At 42.4% G+C, this 19,099-nt stretch overlaps 1 protein-coding gene across 1 annotated transcript in view; it reads left to right on the top strand.

Annotated features, from left to right (window-relative positions):
- LOC147684728 (uncharacterized) overlaps window positions 1–19,099 on the top strand; it is a 112,144-nt gene that overhangs the window by 593 nt on the left and 92,452 nt on the right. The window lies entirely within an intron of this gene.

The raw sequence follows: 19,099 nt of genomic DNA on the forward strand, positions 1-19,099 counted from the left end.
TTACTGGCTAGAGTGGATGATTGACGCGGAGAAACCCGGTTCGAGTCCGACGAGAGGCTCAAATCTCCTGTGATCCCGGTCAAATCACTTAATCTCCTCGTGATTAAAAATGAATGTGTGGGACTCGGTCTGTAATGCAACTGGTGCTCGTGTAAAGCGCTCGGACACCATCGGGTCGAGTTCGCGCTATATAAAACTGAGGGGAAAAAATAACAGTTCCCCCTTGCGCAGATTACGGAAATGAGCTTCGTATTGGTGGCTGTATGACGCAACTTATATCTACAGCATTATAAATAAGGGTTCTCACTGAATGTCATTCCTCCATCCTCCGACGTAGGTATTTCAGAAGTGAATATTTCTCAATTTATTTAAATTGTCTTTGGAGCAAACATTGGACCTACAAACATTAATGCATCATAGTCTGTCTGGAAAGTTAGCTTTACATTAGGATTTTATCACCAGTCAAAACAGTTTGTAGCAACTGTTCTTACCTATGGTGAGGGCACAAGCGGTCTTCGCGGGTTGGTGCCAGCACCGCTTTCTCCAGGTGCCTGCGCGTCTTGTGTCGGTAACAAACCAAAGCGCCGGCTTGATAAATAGTGCTCTTAGGCACTCTTTATAGCACCCTCTCCTTCAGCCCCTGGCCACGTGAGCCCATCAGTGACTGACACCAAGGGCCGAAATTTATCAAAGGGTTGCATCGCTTCCGCACCACGCAACGGGGTGCAAAAGTGACGCACCACTTACAATGTGATTTATCAGATGTATGACGTTACAACGCATACTTTTACAACACATTTTTTACAATGCAACATCCATTACAACGCATACCATTACAACGCATACCATTACAACGCATACCATTACAACGCATACCATTACATTGCATGTATGGCAAGTATTGGATAGTGTAGGGGTAAAAATTTATGGTCTAACTCCAGGGGTGCAACAGTAGGGTAAGTGTTGCGTAGTGTAGGGGTAAAAATTTATGGTCTAACTCCAGGGGGTGCAACAGTAGGGTAAGTGTTGCGTAGTGTAGGGGTAAAAATAACTATTCTAACTCCAGGGGGTGCAACAGTAGGGTAAGTGTTGCGTAGTGTAGGGGTAAAAATTACTATTCTAACTCCAGGGGGTGCAACAGTAGGGTAAGTGTTGGATAGTGTAAGGGTACTATGCGTTGTGATGGTATGCGTAGTAATGGTATGCGTTGTAATGCCTGCTTTGTAATGACATGTGTTGTAGTGGTATGCATTGTATTGTCATGCGTTGTAATGGTTGCGTTGTAATGGATGTTGCGTTGTAAAAGTTTCGTTGTAAAGGTACTGCGTTGTAAAAGTTGCGTTGTAAAGGTTGTTTCCCGATATATCAAGCAATGCAATGTTTCCCTGCGTGGACCTGAGTGGCTTGATAAATACAGGGTAAAGCAATGGAAATGCGTCTCAAATCACTGAGTTACTCTGCCCCAGGAAGGCGTTCCATGGGTAGTTTGTTGGTATTCTCACGCAAAAGCCATGGATTTTGAGGCATTCCTAGATTTACCATAAGCGGTAGACCTGTGAATACACCAAAACTGCTACGTATCACCAGGGGAGGCATAACAAGGAGGAATGTCGATCAATTCTCTGTGTTTTTTCCTCTTCCTATGTGTTCTGGATTCTGCAGCACACATAGAAGAGGAAAAGGCCTCAGGCACAGATGTTTTAGGGCCCGGGCTCTGGCCCAAGGTCCCAGCCTTTCGGGATAGAGGTAGCTACGTTCTGCAGAGAGTCTTGCCCTGATGACCTTGAATAATTTTAAAAAAGATTGTTGTAAATAGCGTTTTTTAATGATTTATTTTTAATGTGGGAGAGTCTATTACAGACATTTTGCAGACAAAATTTGTTTATGCGAAATCCATGTAAAAAGTTTCTTTTAGATCAATACAGGATCTCACATATGAGAAATAGGAGGGTGTGAAAGATTATTTACAGAAATATGAATGAGCTGCTGCTGTGTTACAATACTGAAAACACGCATCACTGTCCCTGAATATCAGATGAACACACATTTAGAATTTGACCAAAGAGGGCATGAAAGAGCTGAAACTCAATCGATCGATCAGTACTTGTTGAGTGCGGTCACTCACCCGTGAGGGTCTCAATGCGCTGTGGGGGGAGGGATGGGGGTGCAGGTCCGGCTGGGCGCTATGGTTCATTCGAAGAGCAGGTCTTGTGATCCTTCCTGAATTGTGTCCGAGACGGGGAGAACTGGATCATAAAATCAAACTCCGAACTCAAATTCCAAACAGGGGCCTCCAAAATACATTCGGCCCAGGGCCCCTAAAATCCTTAAACCTTTCCTGGCCCGGGGGATAGTTTTGTACAGGAAGATGTCCCTTCCTCCACAAAAAACAATCCTGCCTGCAATGTAGGCACCCTTGCACCGTGGTGTAAGAGTGCTTGCATTGGCGCTAGGCAGCGCATTGTGCACCTGCTCTGGGAAAAGACAGGAATGCGCCATATTATGTTAAATATGGTGCATTTCTTCCCTTTCGCTGTCACTCTACGTAACTTGTCAATAAATATGCCCCTTGCTCACTTTGCCACTGGATTCAAGCGAGCCGGGCTGAAGACGGCTGGAATGCCAGAAACCGGTCCTAGGAAGCTTGAATTCGGTCCAGGGAAGACATGGCTTGGCAGTTCGGGCTGGACTGTTCCCATGAGGCACAGGGTCAGACTGATTTGCATATGGCCTTGTCTGAACTGGGGTGGCAGAGTGGGCTAAAGAACGGTGATGGATTAAACCCAGATCTGTTGACTGGGTGTGAGTGTTTGATTGGTTCAGATGCTCCGTCCATCACCATTCCCTTTTGTACCCCTACGTTCTTTGCAGCAGCAGTGTCAATGGCAAACAAAGGTGGTCCGTGGATTGCTCATGCACAGGGCAGGCATCTTCAAGTCCTGTCTGTGGTGGGTGGGTGTGCCGTGCAGTGGAATCATGTCTGTGCTGACCCTAGTTCCAGGAGTTTCGGTCAGTGTGGGCTGGGCTGAGAAGATATATTGTGATTTATGAGACCCTGGATTGGCTTCAGCAAGCCGACCGGCCCAGTGTCATTACCAGCGGAAGAACAACAGTTAAACTGATCACTGCACCCCTGGAGAAAAAGACCATGCCTAGCAGTTCGGCTCAGCTGATCTGAGTGTCAAACGGCATCCTTGCGGTGATGAGGAGGCTGTGCCTAGAGAGTGTTAGTCTAACACGAGATGCGTGGCAGTTAGCAGGGCTGGATATAGCAATCCTCTTGCGTTTGCACTTGAATCTTTCAACCTCCTACAGAGATGTGGAAATGTGGCATAACACCCTGAGCTCCTGTCTGTGGATTGGCAACGAGGGGCATATTTAAAAGAGGTTGTTGCCCCCAAAATTTCACTTTTTTTTACAAGGCGGCATTAAGCCACTTAACATCCCTTAACACTTCCTTTTTAATAATGCCCCTAGTCACGCAGCATTTAGCGTGAAAGGGGGGTATAGTGGGTGTTCCGCCACAACACCCATTGCTTTTTGAAACTGCCCCATATTTAACCCCTTCGCTGCGGGGGTTAATCCCCCGCTGTGCTGGGGAGGAGGGGGGCGCGCACAGCGCCCCCATGCTCATGACGTCATGAGGCACGGCGCTCCTGTGCTTATGACGAGCTCAGCTCGTCACAGGTGTCTTACCTCCCGTGGAACGCTCAGCACAGCAGGGAAATTATCCCCGCATGCGAGCGTTCCACGGCTCATGACGAGCTGAGCTCGTTATGAGCACCCGAGCGCCGTGGCTCATGTCATGAGCCTCGAAGAGGCTAAAAGGCTGGCGTAAATATGGGGCATCGCCACATAGAAGACCAGGGAAAAGCTACTCTTAAACTGGGGCAATGAGGAGAAATAATGAATTTCGCCTGGTTTTTGCTGTTTGTGTGAAACAGCAAATCGCCACTAGTGACTGTTCATGTGCAGGAAGGTGTCCCTTCCTGCGCATAAACAATCATTAAATAATGACAAATTGCAATTTCTATATGTGCCGCATTCTGCAGCACATGTAGAAGTTACAATTCGCCATTAATGATTGTTCATGTGTAGAAAGGAACACCTTCCTGTCCTTGAATAATCATTCCCTGCAACACAGGCGCCCTTGCACTCTGGTGCAAGGGTGCCTGCTTTGGAGCCAGGCAGCTAAATTTAGCGCCAGTGCTAGGGGAAGCACAGGGGTGCGCCGTATTATTGTAAATATGGCACATCCCCGCGTTTTCAGAATGCCAGAGCACGACATTGCCAATTATGGCGTAACTCTGAGCCCTGCCATTCTGTTGTAAATATGTCCCCAGGTTTCATTCACGGCGTTCGCTCAACATCTTTGATTTTGGGCCAATAATTTATTATCCCTCTGCCCAGCCGCGGTCCATGCAGGTAACAGCGGTGGGACGGTGGGGCAGAGTAAGGGGGTATTTCGAGGGACGATGCAGAGAGCAAATAAATAATTTTCACTCTGCATCGTCCCTTGAAATCCCCCTTACCCCGCCCCACCGGTGTTACCTGCACGGACCGCGGCTGCCCCTGCCTATAAAATAAAATTAAAACCTTAGCTTCTGTAATCTTATCTGGTGCTCACGTAAAGCATTCTTACTCCTTTGCGCTCTATGAAAATGTAAAAAAACAAAAAAATGAAATTGCCCTGCAACATGTTCATCATCCAAAGGAATGATAAACACGCAGGCAGGAGAGGCCGACGAAGCAACCAGTATGCGACTGCTGTGCCAGGAGCCTCACATTCTGCGACTGCTGTGCTAGGAGCCTCACATTCTTTTCTGCTTATTAAATCCATATCTTTCCAAAATGTGTATACCCTGTCGAAAGTATTCTATTGGTTTATTCCTGGGTCCAACTGAGACCTTTCTTTCTTTTCACTGGGTATAAATGATAATCTATGTATCTCAATTTTTGCAACCATTTATAAACTACAGCAAAACAGGGTTTGGGGGCCATGCAGTGAGCCAACAAACATTATATGACACGTTGTGAATAGGGCCTCAGAGCCTTGACAGGCCAAAAATCATTTTTGGGAGCTAGGCATTTTAAAACAAAGTTTGCTGCCAATTAAGTATGCCAGAACATATTTACGGTCACATTGATTACTGTTGCGCCTTTGTTTAGTGGCTTTAAATAAAAATAAATGTATAAGTTGACTGTCAGATTCCATCCTCACCCTAACCTTCTGTGACAACACCCCCTATCCTATCTGCTTCCTCCCACTGACCCCCCAATGTATGGGATACCATACCAGAATATTTCCATTTCTAGTGCTGGGGATATGTAAGAGACTGTGTTTGTTTGTACTTGATTAGTAGGGTCTTGGCTTAAAATTACATCTGGTTCTGAAGAGTTTTGGTGTGGCGTTGCAGGGCCGGAGAGATCCTCTGATCACATCACTTTGAGTAGGTAACTGCGCATGTGCATAGAGTGAAGGAAAGATGGCTAAGTTGTAGAATTGTGTTTGACGTATGCTTCCCATCTCTAGGTGAGTAGAACAGCCTATCTGGAAAAACTTTGGTGTTATGAGTGAGGCTTGGACCGGTGCTCCAAACATGTGGCAACAGGCTTGTTCCTGGAATAAAGCATGGTCTACCATAGATTTGGTGATGCTGCCTTTCAGAGGTTTAGAATTATTGGTGCATCTATGTTTTAGGTGTCATGGATGGGTTGGGAAAGATAGACAGAGCAGAGAGTATTACCCTCAGCGAAGAGTAAGTGAGTTTTCTGTTGGGGAACAGCCAAGACTTTACGGCCTTCCTGAATTCTTGTTCATTATAAATAGTCCTTCCTTGTGCCGTAATCGAGGTGGCGAGTAGCTGTACTCTACAAACCACTCGGATAGAATATACCCTGAGCACCACGTCATGTTTAAGATGAGGCTTGATGTCAGACATGAGCGGGTGTCCGCTAGTGGAGCCTACAGTCAGTGCACTGCCTCATGACCACTAGTTTTGTATACACTTTTTCAAAGAATTTTTTAATTTCTTTTGAGCACATTATAAAGCAGAAACAACATCCATAGGTCCTGTGGACGACCGCTACAGCTCTTTTTGAGTGAATTAGGCTGAAACATGTAGACATAAAAATCTTGCTTGAAACAGAAGCATGTCATTTATTGTTTTCCTATATGATTCCTGTTTTTAATCCTAGCCCAAGGGCATACTAATAAAGTTTTCTGACATAACCTGTTGCTAGTTTTGATCATCACAGCTCTCATTAGATCACTTCTTCTTCTGCACCCCTCATCACACTTATCTCATTCAGAAGATAATTATTATACCTCTTTTACACAAAATATCCATGAGCTCCTCCCTCTCAGAAAGGGGGTTGTAGCCGGCACCATGACTAGGTTTCATGGTGCGAGGAGGTTACCCAATGATGAAGCAGGCCACCTTTGGTGGGTGAGGAAAACCGTACTGAAAAAGGAATACTCTATCTCCACTAGGTCACTGTTTTTCTCCTTTCCTCTCCTTTCTTGTCTTCCTCATAGACCCAGGAGTTCTTTGTTGTGGTTAAATGTATGAGTAGGAGAGTCAGCTCCTGTGGGTCTTAAAACCTCCTCTGGCCTTCTTGTTGTGAATTAGTCCTTCCCTTTGTCAGGAGCCTGTGCCACAGGAAGTGCCAAAACATGTTTGCTTTATGGGCAGGATGGTCAAGAGGTCGGCCAACTTTGAACACAGGGACCTCTTTGTAGCCCATTGGACGATGGCTTCACTGGAACTTTTGGCAGCCTTGAACACCAACAATCAATGCAACACTTCAGTTGGCTAATATCCTACAAGAATGGGCGCACCACATCGGGCTTTCAATGTAATCATAAATATATTTTCAACGCTTACATTTTGTATGTTTTTAGAATTACTTGACTGTGCCAAATTACTCCCATTCAGTTCAGTCTGTAAAAATCAATCAGATGATCATAGCTTTCCAAGGTATGAATTTAACAATAAAATCCACAGTATTTTTGGTTGGTGGTTCCAGTATCCAGTCACACTAGCACATAGAGTATGTATTAAATTAATAGATTTAAAGTAGCTGATACTCACAATGGTGAGAAAGGGACACCCCCACTCCTGTTTACAAATACACAGCCAGAAACCAGGAATAGTGCACAGTAAGGGGATTGGTAGTGTTTCCTTTCTATGCCTAAGGCAGGAAATCCATGGGGAACATGACGGCGAGTGCTGTGCCAAAGAGAAGAACTGCCCGACGAGCTCTTTTATAAAGAATAACTCTGTGTGACAAGATAACTAATTACCAGGGGAAGGACATTATTGGAGAGAAACATTTTTTTACCAATGGTTCACTAGCTAAACATGCATTTCATGTATGAACAAAAAGTATTCAGTGGCTTGAGACATCCCTCCATGCATCAACAGTTCATAGAAGTTCTTATAAGCAACATTGTAACCTGGGTCAGCAATATTTGTTTCCGCGCTTCCTGAATATCAAAACCGGAATATCGAGGTAGACAAATATCGAATCCAATATATCGACAGGTGAGGAAAGCCAGATTTAGGTTTTATAACTCCATATGTATGTACCTTGAAGATATAGATAATAGATAGATAGAAATATATATATATATATATATATATATATATATATATATATATATATATATATATATATATACTAGCAGCCCGTCCCGACGTTGTCCGGGTATGAAATGCTGCCGGCCAGTAATATTTTGTTTTGTAGGATTTTGTTTTCATAGCATTTCTTATCTGTGACAAGCCTGTGAAACGCTCCGATTCACAGTGCACTGCTGATGCACTTAAGAGTGCCCGTTCAGTAGTGTGTGAACTCGAGTTCCCTACTTTATTTTCCCTTGCAATATTATATAGCGTGAACTCGACAACATGGCATGAGCACAATTTACATTACAGAAGAACACATTCATTTGTGGTAGGCACGGGCAGACAAAGCGATTTGCCTGGAATCACAGGATGTTGAGCTGATGTCGAGATTCGAACGTAGCTCCCCAGCTCTAAAGTTCGCAATTCTAGAACTTGTGGCGGGAGGTGTGTCTAAAAGTGTATGTCGGTGCTGGACATCAATGAGAGACACCTGTGCATTTTTCAAATGGGTGGTGAAAAAATATGAGTATGTTGCTGGAGATGTGGGCCGCTGTGCCACCAATGTATTTACCGGGGGAGAGTAAACACCCAGTATTCCACAACTTTCTTTCCGCATACCATGACTCCGCATGCTTTCATCATGAATCTACCATGACTCCGCAATGCCATTATAACGCATGCCATTACATTTTATATGCATTACCACGCATACCTTTACAACGAAATTCGTTGTAAATGCATGAATGGTAAAAGCATGTTTTTTTAATGTTTGGAAAAGGTAAGTATGGGTATAGGGGTATATGTTTTGGGATACTGAGGTATATGTTTTGGGGTGTTTGGGTATTTTAAGGGTTCAGATATAGTTTTGGGTTATGGGGTACAGGGGTAGTTTTAAGGTTTAGGGATAGGTATGGGTTTTGGGGTACTGGGGTATTTTTAGGGCTCGGGCTAGGTTTGGGTTTTGGGATATAGGTTTATTTTTAGGGTTCAGGGGCAGGTTTGGGTTTTGGGGTACAGGGGTATTTTAAGGGTTCAGGGCTAGGTTTGGGGGCACAGGGGTATTTTTAGGGTTCAGGGCTAGGTTTGAGTTTTGGGGTACAGGGGTAATTTAGGGTTCAGGGGTAGGTTTGGGTTTTGGGGTACAGGGTTATTTTTAGGGTTCAGGGTTAGGTTTGGGGTTTGGGGTACAGGGGTATTTTTAGGGTTTAGGGGTAGGTTTGGGTTTTGGGGTACAGGGGTATTTTAAGGGTTCAGGGCTAGGTTTGGGTTTTGGGGTACATGGGTATTTTAGGGTTCAGGGGTAGGTTTGGGTTTTGGGGTACAGTGGTATTTTTAGGGTTCAGGGCTAGGTTTGGGTTTTGGTGTACAGGGGTATTTTAGGTTCAGGGGTAGGTTTGGGTTTTGGGGTACAGTGGTATTTTTAGGGTTCAGGGCTAGGTTTGGGTTTTGGGGTACAGGGATATTTTTAGGGTTCAGGGGTGGGTTATGATTATGGGGTGCAGGGGTATTTAAAGGGAGCAGAGTCGGATTAGCACACAATATGAGACATGGCATGAAGGGTGAAATGTACCACACACCCCCAGCATTTGTCACGCCCCCAGCACACGCCCACAGCACAACACAGACACGCCCACAAGGGACTACTTTGCTGGCATGGTTCTTTTACCTTTTAAATGTATATGGTTGACGTCTGCATAGCCTATGTCCTTCTGCTGCAACTGCCCTTTCCAACGCTGTATTGGGTGTTGTGATTGGTGCTGTGGTTCCTGAGATTACCCGCCTCAAAGGTTTGCGCTCTCTCTTTATTATATTAGCATGGATATATACCGTCATGTGATCAGGCTCAGGCGAGCCGAAACGCGTAATGGCCACTGGTGAGGAATAAAACATATTGGCACCAAATCTGGGTCCATGTATGTTCTTGGAAATATCCTGATGTTTTACGGAAAGAAGCTGTAATATATATATATATATATATATATATATGTTTTACAAAGGGAGACAAAGCTGCACTTCTGGGATCTCAGTCACAGTGTTCTTTATTTGGCAAACAGAAGAAGCTGGGTACGAGTTCCTGACTTCATCAACGCCTAGCGCAAACTCATACTTGAAGGACAGTCTCATCATGAAGATCAAGGTGAGAGCTGTCCTTTAATTCTCACACCGAAGCGGCCCGTGAAAATAATGGGAGTAAGGGCCTGGGAACTGGCAAAAAAACGAAAGAGAACTGTTTTGAAACTGCCATAAGTATAATGAGGCATATGGGAAAACGAAATATAAAAAAGCACGGTGCAAGTGATTCGTGGATTTTATGTACTACACATAAGGACACTACAACTCCCAGAATGCCATCAATTGTATTTAGGGCGTGTCAACTAGAGCAACATGATTTTGGCACCACTTGAGAAAGACGGATGTTGAAACGCGTTGTGGTGCGAAATGCTGTTTGCCAAATAAAGAACACTGTGACTGAGATCCCAGAAGTGCAGCTTCGTCTCCCTTTGTAAAACATTTAACTTGGGTTGTGGTCTCTAACCCCCAGCTGCACTTGCTGCAAGAGCGCGCTGCTTTTTGACCACTTTGCTTTGAACATATATATATATATATATATATATATATATATATATATATATATATATATTCCAAAAGCTTGGCGAAGTTCATGCCTGCGCCTCTTAGTTGATGGCGGGCCTCAACGGGGTTTCGCCTCGCCCCGTTAAATCCAAAATTTACCGTCTTTAGTCGTTCAATGACAGAGAGTCGAGGCCCCGTTCAGCTTTGTTTAAGTGCTTTTATTCGGCAACAACAACACCCAACGCGTTTCGCAGCCTTCGCCGCTTTCTCACGAGTGATCGGTTGTGTTAATTCAATAAAGTTATATACAATAACAAAAACAGAAACTTAGTCATGTGACTCATTTTGTGAATCATTTGAAAGTGAAAACATACTCTCTCATTTAGAAATCTCTTTTTGACGTTTTGCATTCGGTCACATAATACCAGTGTTTACTTAACATAATAGTAAAACATTTCCGGGTATTTAAATTAAAGTTGGGAACGATCGTGTTAACTCATGCACAACGAACTACTACTCCCACAATTCATTGTCTATTTGGCCAAAGTGCGTGTTCAATGGTACATTCATATTCTGAATTGCTTCATTCAGTATGTTGTTCAAGTCAATTGCTCGCATTGACATTAAACGCGGTCATTCACGCATTTCTGAATTATATCATTCAGTGTATTGTTCACCTAGACCGCTTGCCGGCATTTATACCTCACTGACATAGCGCCTCAGTGGGCTAATGTGATCAGTTCATAGATCTAAATTTCTCGCACACCCTTCATACGGGTGTAACTCATACTCGTTTCCTCACACATAGTGCCCCAGTGGGCTTAACTGTGCACATTTAGTCCAATGCATTCCAGCTATACCGCTTGATTCATTTTGTGCTTATATCACTCTTGGTCTTGCTTCCCTTGTGACTTTCATTCAATTCACGCATTCTGCAGTGAACAAACGTGACCTGCAAAATGAGAGAGCATATCAATTAAAATCATTGCCTCTGTTATCATTAAACAGTTTGATAAAACAATCATATTCCGTAGAATTCAAAGAATACACCAAGTTTTGATTCAACATCAATTTCAACTAGACGCTTCTATTATCCAAGGTGAGATGCCAGTCCCTCATCAATATTGTGCCCTGATGGAGATAGTGTTTGGAATCCAATTATAAACCTAGATTCAAGTCTACGTAATTCCTTGACTCTATCTCCACCTCTCTCTCTTTTGGGTACACAGTCCAACACCACAAATGATAGTAAACTCGTGTTTTGGTTATGTTCACTAAAAAAATGGCGGGCAATTGGGTATTGTTGGTCATGGTGGTTTATGGCCCTCAGATGTTCTAGTACTCTTTTTTTGCTTTATGTACCGTGCTCCCTATGTAAAATAAATCACAAGGGCATTTAAGGGCATACACTTTCAAATGATTCACAAAATGAGTCACATGACTAAGTTTCTGTTTTTGTTATTGTATATAACTTTATTGAATTAACACAACCGATCACTCGTGAGAAAGCGGCGAAGGCTGCGAAACGCGTTGGGTGTTGTTGTTGCCGAATAAAAGCACTTAAACAAAGCTGAACGGGGCCTCGACTCTCTGTCATTGAACGACTAAAGACGGTAAATTTTGGATATATATATATATATATATATATATATTTTTTTTTTAAGTGGCATTGTGGGATATGTAGTTTTTAAGCAAAATATTCAAACATAAAAGACAGACAAAAGGACTGGTGTGTTTACATTACTAGTATAGTACTTAGCGTCCCAATGGAATCTCGCTTCATTGTCCGTTTCCGAACGAAACAGCCTAAAGGCATGAACTTCGGAGAAGATCTCCACATACATCTGGAGTGAGCATGAACTCAGCTAAAATGAACCATGTACTGGGGTACTATACCCATCACATTTAAACTCTAAATGACTTGAATGGAATGAAAATACTGCATTCCCTGAGTGAACATAACTTGGGACGCTAAGTACTATACTAGTAATGTAAACACACCAGTCCTTTTGTCTGTCTTTTATGTTTGAATATTTTGCTTAAAAACTACATATCCCACAATGCCACTTAATGGCTCAAGTGGGGCAGTATATAATGGGAAAGCAAAAAAGGACTCACTGACCGTGAGAAAAGCCGTGAGGCTGAAACGCGTCGGTGGAGTGTTGTGAAATAAAGTAACTTTGAAAAAGTATCCGGTTGTGCCGCCCTTCTTGTACAAAATTGAATTTGGGGCTGTGATCCTGCCTTCGGGTCGAGCACACACTGGTGAGCGCTCTCGTGCTTCAATGGATCGGATTGTTTGGAATTAATGGCTGAGAGAGCGCCCGATAACCTGCGATCGGCAAGACAGCCCTGAAGTTGGAGAAACGCCCTCGGCGCTGTGGACGAAGCGGCAGGCTCGGCTGCGGCTGCAAAGACACCACAACGAGGTGAGCGATCCAAAAACACTGTGTTTTTCAGCAGCGGGTTATCGAAGTGGCTGCGCTTGTATTTCGGCGAGTGGTCTAAGCGTTTACATAACGCAAGGCAGGAAATATAAGGCAGACTGAAGAAAATAAAAGTGAATTAAATCGCTCACGAAGAACGCTCTTAAAGTGAGGTGTGTTTACATCCAAGCTCTGTTGAATAATGGAAGCAAGAGTTGCCAAACGTGCAACGAAAGCGTCAACTATGTTCAAACCAGGGGCAACTACAGCAGAAGTGACAAAGAAAACGAAAACAACAGAGAGTGAAAATGTCACTTTAAAGCAGCAAATGAACACACTTGAGCGCTTATACAAAAAAGAAATAAACAAAAGCTGGGAGATCATAGCACTTGAGAATTATGTGGAAGTTAAGAGAATCCCGAGGGGATTGAGGATTTTTACCATGCCAACACACCCAGATACAAAGGAAGATCTTATTATGGAATGGCTTGACAATAACACAGACTGTTCTCTAAATATGATGCGCATTCTCATCAAGCATGCCAAAATTGACATTGATGATATCACAATCAAAATAAAAGAGTTGGAGGATATAATTTCAAAAGATACAAAGCAGGATGAAATCACAAAACTAAGGTCTGAAATGGAAGCACGACTGGACGCATATGAAGATGAAATACAGGAACGCAAAGAACGAAAGTTCAGAAGGGATGAACTAGATTATCTACATGGACGTATTCTCACTTTCGCAAAGCGCTACGACAATCTGAAAAAAAACTTTCCTCTCACCACACCAGCATCAAGCGGCAGTGAATCGGATGCCAGCTTGGCGGAATTGACAAGCGAGCAGTCAAAAAACTTCAACATTTTAGAGGAGGTAAAAATGGTGAATTTAGAAAAAGATATCACCAGAGGAGGCAGAGGGAGAATGCCCTTCCAGAGAAGGGGAAGGGGAAGAAGCATGCAAAACCCAACAAATCCCTCACCAGCACCAGAAAAACCCGCAGGTCCAAGCAGCGAAAGAAGACAATATCCCCTACGAAGCAGGAAGTAGCAAATTTAATCGTGAACTTATCTAATTATCAACTGACAGATGATGAACAAAAAGTTCTCAACAAAGGCCTATCATTCTGTCCAGAGGCACATTTTGACTACCCACAAACCAAAATAGATTTATACAAATTTGTAAGAAAACTCAAATTGGCCAAAATCCATGCCAACAAAGTGATATCTAATAATGCCACTGAGATAACACAGCAAGCAATGGAAACGCAAGTGGGAACCACCATCGACCAACTCTCTGATTTAAGAGAAATATTTAACACAATGTACAATCCTGGAAGTGACGATGTAACGGACACACAAATGTTACAACAAATGGATATTCAAACAAATCTAAGCAGAAACACTGGATTAAAGAAAAAATCCCGCTACTGCCCAGTCCTATCACCAGGCAACAAAATTGACTTGTTCGCAGAGGCAATGTCAGAAGAAATTGACAAACTGATAAAAGTGAAAGACAACAAACGACAAAACATCTGGACAAAGGAAAGAAAAGCCATACAAAATCTTGTGAATAACACCAGCATAATAATAAAACCCGCTGATAAGGGGGGCAATATTGTTATCCAAGACACAAGTGATTACATACTGGAGGCAGAACGTCAGTTGAATATACTTCAAAATTACAGCAAATTAACATCGAATCCAATGATGAAAATGATGTCTGAATTACACGGAAACCTAAAGACTTGGCACACGAAAGGATTGATCAATGAGGAAGAAATGAAATATATGATCACGGAATTTCCAATCACCCCGTGCATATACTTCCTGCCGAAGATCCATAAAACCCTGATCAGTCCGCCCGGCAGACCTATCGTGTCCTCCTGTGATTCATTGTATGAAAAAGTATCTAGATATGTGGACACCTTTCTCGCACCCATTGCCCAGAGTATGCCATCCTATCTGAAGGACACTGGTGATTTTTTGAGAATTCTCATGGACATTTCGTGGAACCCAGGCTATCTTTTGGTGACAATAGATGTTGTATCTCTATACACATCCATAAGACATGATGTAGGATTAAAAGCATGCAAATATTTCTTACAACAACGCAGCATCAAAGAAATAGAACACACCTCAATGCTCCTACAGATGATACATCTATGCCTTACAAACAATGTCTTTCTTTTCAATAATACTTTATACAGGCAAGAGTGCGGAACAGCCATGGGGATTTCTTTTTCTCCCAATTATGCAAATGTCACCATGGGATATTGGGAGAAAATGATAGCCTGGAATACAACTGACCAAGAAGAACTGGACCGGATCATCTTATGGGTCAGATATATCGATGACCTCTTTCTGATTTGGAATGGTACTGACGAACAATTCCAAAAGTTCTTTACAACCTTAAATCAGAATGAGGAAGGCCTCCAGTTCACCTGTTCAACAAGCAGTGATGAAATTGACTTTCTAGACACCAAAGTCTATGTCTCCGAAGGTAAACTGGAAACTACACTGTTCAGAAAAAAAACGGCAACTAACAGTGTACTTCATGGCAATAGTTTCCACCCCAAATCACTACTCAGAAGTATTCCGTATGGAGAGTACATAAGATTGAAAAGAAACTGCTCAAGACCGGAAGAAGCCGAAAAAAAGATATGTGAAAGCAAAGCAAGATTCCAAGCAAGAGGGTACAAGGACTATGTGTTAAAAGACTGCAAAAAAAAGGCAGACAAAATCAGCAGAGCGGAAACGCTTATTGAGAAACAGAAACCCCCACAGGATAAGGATCCACCAAGATTTGTAACGACATACAACAAGGAGAGTGGTATCATTGCCAAGAAAATGAACAAATATTGGCATCTGATCAGCAGCGACCCAGATGTGGGACCCCTGGCGGGCAAACACCCGTCCATTACGTACAAAAAAAACACGTCTTTGCAAAACCTGCTAGTAAAAAGCTTCTTCCAAACCAAAGAACAACCCAAATGGTGGATGGAACAGAATGTAGGCTTTAAGCCATGTACAACGTGCAAAGCTTGCAAAATAGGCAAAAAGACAAAGACAGTGCGAGAACCAGATGGAAAAGACATGCCCATCAAGCAGTACATCACATGCACATCAAAAAATGTGGTGTATGTGATAGAGTGTAAATGCGGAATGAAGTACATAGGGTCGACCACATGCATGCTGAAAAAAAGAATACTGGAGCATATACGAGCGGTGAAAAATCAAAACATGTTGTATGCAACCACAAAACATTTGATTACCTGTCAAAATGGGGATTGGAGAGCCATGAATTTTTATGGACTGAAAATGCTGACAAAAACAGAGAGAGGAGGAGACACTGTCCGTCTCTTGCGACAAATGGAATCTCGCTTCATTGTCCGTTTCCGAACGAAACAGCCTAAAGGCATGAACTTCGGAGAAGATCTCCACATACATCTGGAGTGAGCATGAACTCAGCTAAAATGAACCATGTACTGGGGTACTATACCCATCACATTTAAACTCTAAATGACTTGAATGGAATGAAAATACTGCATTCCCTGAGTGAACATAACTTGGGACGCTAAGTACTATACTAGTAATGTAAACACACCAGTCCTTTTGTCTGTCTTTTATGTTTGAATATTTTGCTTAAAAACTACATATCCCACAATGCCACTTAATGGCTCAAGTGGGGCAGTATATAATGGGAAAGCAAAAAAGGACTCACTGACCGTGAGAAAAGCCGTGAGGCTGAAACGCGTCGGTGGAGTGTTGTGAAATAAAGTAACTTTGAAAAAGTATCCGGTTGTGCCGCCCTTCTTGTACAAAATTGAATTTGGGGCTGTGATCCTGCCTTCGGGTCGAGCACACACTGGTGAGCGCTCTCGTGCTTCAATGGATCGGATTGTTTGGAATATATATATATATATATATATATATATATATATATATATATATATATATATATATTAAAGCTCGTTGGTCTCCCTCACAACTCGAAAAGAAGACTTTAAGCACTCCGGGTATGGCAGCAGATTTTATTCGCAGCCTACGGCAAAGATGACAGATGCGTTTCAGACAACAGTCCTTCCTCAGTGTCAATCACACGCTGTTTGCGGCATATTTTTGTACATGCCCCCATGGAAACTGAGAGCGGACTTATTTACAAAAATGTATGATGTTAAACGTAGGTTGAACGTGGCAGCCATATTGTACATTTTTCTTGAAAGTAAAACATTAATGTCAAATCATATATGAAAACATTTAGAATTTCTATGTACATGATTCTTAACCTTAATCAAGGCTATTCACCACCGTCAGAAAACTATACCATATAGCCGTGTATCGGCATTAAACTGGCTAAATCAACCAAGGAAGTATTCCTATTACATCCAACAAATGACTTCCTGCACCGTAAAAAACCAGAGACAGAAAACATATATATATATATATATATTTACATAGATTGATATATATATATATATATATATATATATATATATATATATATATATATATATATATAGATACATACTTGAAAGGGACGTAGAGTTAGGAAACACACATCTATACTTCCTCTATATGCCCTTACCTTTCGATGTTTTGGTCTTCAGTATTTATCCCACAGTATTCTTGTAACACGATATTCATAGCCTCGATATTCAGTCGTTCGATTTTTTGTGCCTTCTGAACTTAAAATATGTATACACATTTTGTCTGATTGCTTATTCACCATTTGGACAGACTGATTTTCCAATTGAGTGCTTAAACCAGTTTAACATAAGTTATTGTACTTTCACCTGACTTGAACAGATTTATTTCACCCCAAGACCCATGAGGAAAGAGTCCTTCTGAAATGTACATAAAATGTTCACAACCAAGAAAATCTGTATAGAACATGCTAAGATCTATCGGAACCTAGAGAACCTTCGGCATGGACAGCTCTATGTAAATGTGCTGCTTGCATACCGAAGACCAGCAACTAACAGGCTAATATATTTTTGTTTAGGACAGTGCTCCCATAGTGCCCCCAAAGTGCTTCCACTTAAGGGTTTCCTCTATGAATCTGTGTAAACATTTCCTAGTTTTACTTTTTACACCAGAACCGGTAGATGAGCTTACCCCTTGGGATTGCTTACCAAAGTGAATCCCTATAATGACTTTCTCAAGGCATCAGGAGACATCAGAAAATGTCAACTAATTTATCTGTACATTTGAACCTTTTGGTTATTATGAGTACAGATTTCAAACAAACACCACTGAACCTTTTCAATTTTCATCACACTTGACTCCGGATTCAGCTTAAGAGAACCTAAGGAGTAGGGATTACCACATAGTAACTACAACTTGAACAGAGTCTCACTGGTACTACCATCTTTTTTGCATAAGAGGCTTGCCAAGTTATCAATCCTCATTTTCAGTAAAGTAAATGACTCCATGAGGTGAAAAAGAGATATACCCTGATTGGTTAGATTACTTATGGAACAGTATATCTGTAAGAGGATCAGAATCAGGGTCTGTTTTATCCGTGAAATCTGAACTGAGTGAACCCCATTTTGGATGAGAGCCCACTTTATCAGGGCAGGAGAGGTAATAGCGATTCTCGGCCTAATATTACCTGTGGGGATATAGGTCCTTAACCCTCTGAAATCAAACACCTTTCACACTGTTCCTTTCTTCGCTCCTACACACTGCCACTGTTTTAGTATCATTGGGCTATTATATTACCAATGCCACTTACAGCCTGATTTAGAAGTCGGTGGAGGGGAACACTCTGTCACAAACATGACGCATAATCCGTCCACCGTATCACGAGTTCATTCTATCCTATGGGGATCGTAAAACACAGACGGGAGTATTTTCTCCACTAACCTCTAAATCAGGCCCTTAGTTGGAGCCTGGTAATTCACCATGGATCCTATTATTATAGGGCCATGTCTCTCAACCCAATACTTACTCCACTGACACATCTGGTATCTCTCTACTGGCCAAGGCAACGTATCTAGAAGCGTGAAATCCTTTGATGCCAAGAAACAAAAGGGTCCCACATTATTACAACTATCCTGGGGTCTTGTTATGTTATGTTATGTTATGTTATACATTTATTTTTATAGCGCACGGCTTCTCCAGAGGAGTGTCACGGCGCTTTATCGAGGCAGCTCAGAATAAAAAACATAACACCATACAGCGAACAACTGAGAAAGAACAACAGAGGTACTAAAGGTTAAAAAGCCGAGTCTTCAGGCTTTTCCTAAAGTGAAACAGATTAGCAGAGGACCGTAGGGCCAGAGGAAGGGGTCTTCATTGTAGGAAAGCTTCATCAGTGCATTGACGGGCACGACTGTGGGCCCTGCATCTGCCCCACCCAATCTTCAACTAAAAGCAGTTAAACTAACTCAAAGGTAAGTGCCAGAGAGGCACATGGTAAAAGTTGTGCATTTCCATCTTACCTAACAAAATAGGGGAGGGAAA

This window comes from Lissotriton vulgaris, chromosome 10 (assembly GCF_964263255.1).
Source record: "Lissotriton vulgaris chromosome 10, aLisVul1.2, whole genome shotgun sequence".
NCBI classification, from domain to species: domain Eukaryota; kingdom Metazoa; phylum Chordata; class Amphibia; order Caudata; family Salamandridae; genus Lissotriton; species Lissotriton vulgaris.